Below are 3,234 nucleotides of genomic sequence, written 5' to 3'. Positions count from 1 at the left end.
ATAACCGTCTCGCATCAAACAAGATCCAGATATAATGTTCATGCTCAACGCTGGCACCAAATAACAATTATTCAGGTCTAATATTAATCCCGAAGGTAGATGTAGAGGTAGCGTGCCGACTGAGATCACATCGACTTTGGAACCGTTTCCCACGCGCATCGTCACCTCGTCCTTAGCCAATCTTCGCTTAATCCGTAGTCCCTGTTTCGAGTTGCAAATATTAGCAACAGAACCAGTATCAAATACCCAGGTGCTACTGCGAGCATTAGTAAGGTACACATCAATAACATGTATATCACATATACCTTTGTTCACCTTGCCATCCTTCTTATCCGCCAAATACTTGGGGCAGTTCCGCTTCCAGTGACCAGTCTGCTTGCAATAGAAGCACTCAGTTTCAGGCTTAGGTCCAGGTTTGGGTTTCTTCTCTTGAGTAGCAACTTGCTTGCCGTTCTTTTTGAAGTTCCCCTTCTTCTTCCCTTTGCCCTTTTTCTTGAAACTAGTGGTCTTGTTGACCATCAACACTTGATGCTCCTTCTTGATTTCTACCTCCGCAGCTTTCAGCATCGCGAAGAGCTCGGGAATAGTCTTATTCATCCCTTGCATATTATAGTTCATCACGAAGCTCTTGTAGCTTGGTGGCAGTGATTGGAGAATTCTGTCAATGACGCAGTCATCCGGAAGATTAACTCCCAACTGAATCAAGTGATTATTATTCCCAGACATTTTGAGTATATGCTCACTGACAGAACTGTTCTCCTCCATCTTGCAGCTATAGAACTTATTGGAGACTTCGTATCTCTCAATCCGGGCATTTGCTTGAAATATTAACTTCAACTCCTGGAACATCTCATATGCTCCATGACGTTCAAAACGTCGTTGAAGTCCCGATTCTAAGCCGTAAAACATGGCACACTGAACTATCGAGTAGTCATCAGCTTTGCTCTGCCAGACGTTCATAACATCCGGCGTTGCTCCTGCAGCAGGCCTGGCACCCAGTGGTGTTTCCAGGACGTAATTCTTCTGTGCAGCAATGAGGATAATCCTCAAGTTACGGACCCAGTCCGTGTAATTGCTACCATCATCTTTCAACTTTGCTTTCTCAAGGAGCGCATTAAAATTCAACGGAACAACAGCACGAGCCATCTATCTACAATCAACATAAACAAGCAAGATACTATCAGGGACTAAGTTCATGATAAATTAAAGTTCAATTAATCATATTACTTAAGAACTCCCACTTAGATAGACATCCCTCTAATCTTCTAGGTGATCACGTGATCCAAATCAACTAAACCATAACCGATCATTACGTGAAATGGATTAGTCCTCAATGGTGAACATCATTATGTTGATCATATCTACTATATGATTCACGCTCGACCTTTCGGTCTCCGTGTTCCGAGGCCATATCTGCATATGCTAGGCTCGTCAAGTATAACCCGAGTATTCTGCGTGTGCAAAACTGGCTTGCACCCGTTGTAGATGGACGTAGAGCTTATCACACCCGATCATCACGTGGTGTCTGGGCACGACGAACTTTGGCAACGGTGCATACTCAGGGAGAACACTTCTTGATAATTTAGTGAGAGATCATCTTATAATGCTACCGTCAATCAAAGCAAGATAAGATGCATAAAAGATAAACATCACATGCAATCAATATAAGTGATATGATATGGCCATCATCATCTTGTGCTTGTGATCTCCATCTTCGAAGCACCGTCATGATCACCATCGTCACCGGCGCGACACCTTGATCTCCATCGTAGCATCGTTGTCGTCTCGCCAATCTTATGCTTCCACGACTATCACTACCGTTTAGTAATAAAGTAAAGCATTACATCGCGATTGCATTGCATACAATAAAGCGACAACCATATGGCTCCTGCCAGTTGCCGATAACTCGGTTACAGAACATGATCATCTCATATAATAAAATTCAGCATCATGCCTTGACCATATCACATCACAACATGCCCTGCAAAAACAAGTTAGACGTCCTCTACTTTGTTGTTGCAAGTTTTACGTGGCTGCTACGGGCTTAAGCAAGAACTAATCTCACCTACGCATCAAAACCACAATGATAGTTTGTCAAATAGACTCCATTTTAACCTTCGCAAGGACCGGGCGTAGCCATACTTGGTTCAACTAAAGTTGGAGAGACAGTCGCCCGCAAGCCACCTATGTGCAAAGCACGTCGGGGGAACCGGTCTCGCGTAAGCGTACGCGTAATGTTGGTCCGGGTCGTCTCGTCCAACAATGCCGCCGAACCAAAGTATGACATGCTGGTAGGCAGTATGACTTATATCGCCCACAACTCACTTGTGTTCTACTCGCGCATATAACATCAACATATAAAACCTAGGCTCGGATGCCACTGTTGAGTTTCGTAGTAATTTCAAAAAAATTCCTACGCACACGCAAGATCATGTGATGCATAGCAACGAGAGGGGAGAGTGTGATCTACATACCTAGTAGATCGACAACGGAAGCGTTTGGTTGATGTAGTCGTACGTCTTCACGATCCGACCGATCAAGCACCGAAACTACGGCACCTCCGAGTTCTAGCACACGTTCAGCTCGATGACGATCCCCGGACTCCGATCCAGCAAAGTGTCGGGGAAGAGTTCCGTCAGCACGACGGCATGGTGACGATCTTGACGTGCTACTGCTGCAGGGCTTCGCCTAAGCACCGCTGCAATATTATCGAGGACTATGGTGGCTGGGGGCGCCGCACACGGCTAAGGAATAGATCACGTGGATCAACTTGTGTATCTCTGGGGTGCCCCTGCCTCCGTATATAAAGGACTAAGGGGGGAGGCTGGCCGGCCAAGGAGGGTGCGCCAGGAGAGTCCGACTCCCTCTGGGAGTAGGATTCCCCCCCCCCCCCCAATCCTAGTTGGAATAGGATTCGCGGAGGGGGAAAAGAGAGAGGGGGGGCGGCCACCTCTCCTTGTCCTAATAGGACTAGGGGAGGGGGGAGGCGCGCAGCCCATCTTGGGCTGCCCTTTCTCTTTTCCACTAAAGCCCACTAAGGCCCATATAGCTCCCGGGGGGTTCCGGTAACCTCCCGGTACTCCGGTAAAACCCCGATTTCACCCGGAACACTTCCGATATCCAAACATAGGCTTCCAATATATCAATCATTATGTCTCGACCATTTCGAGACTCCTCGTCATGTCCGTGATCACATCCGGGACTCCAAACAACCTTCGGTACATCAAAATGCAT

The sequence above is a fragment of the Triticum urartu genome, chromosome 2A (assembly GCF_056163025.1).
Source record: "Triticum urartu cultivar PI428250 chromosome 2A, HENAU_Tu73, whole genome shotgun sequence".
Lineage (NCBI taxonomy): Eukaryota > Viridiplantae > Streptophyta > Magnoliopsida > Poales > Poaceae > Triticum > Triticum urartu.
The sequence above is the reverse complement of the archived record's forward strand: the minus strand, read 5'-3'. Positions refer to the sequence as shown.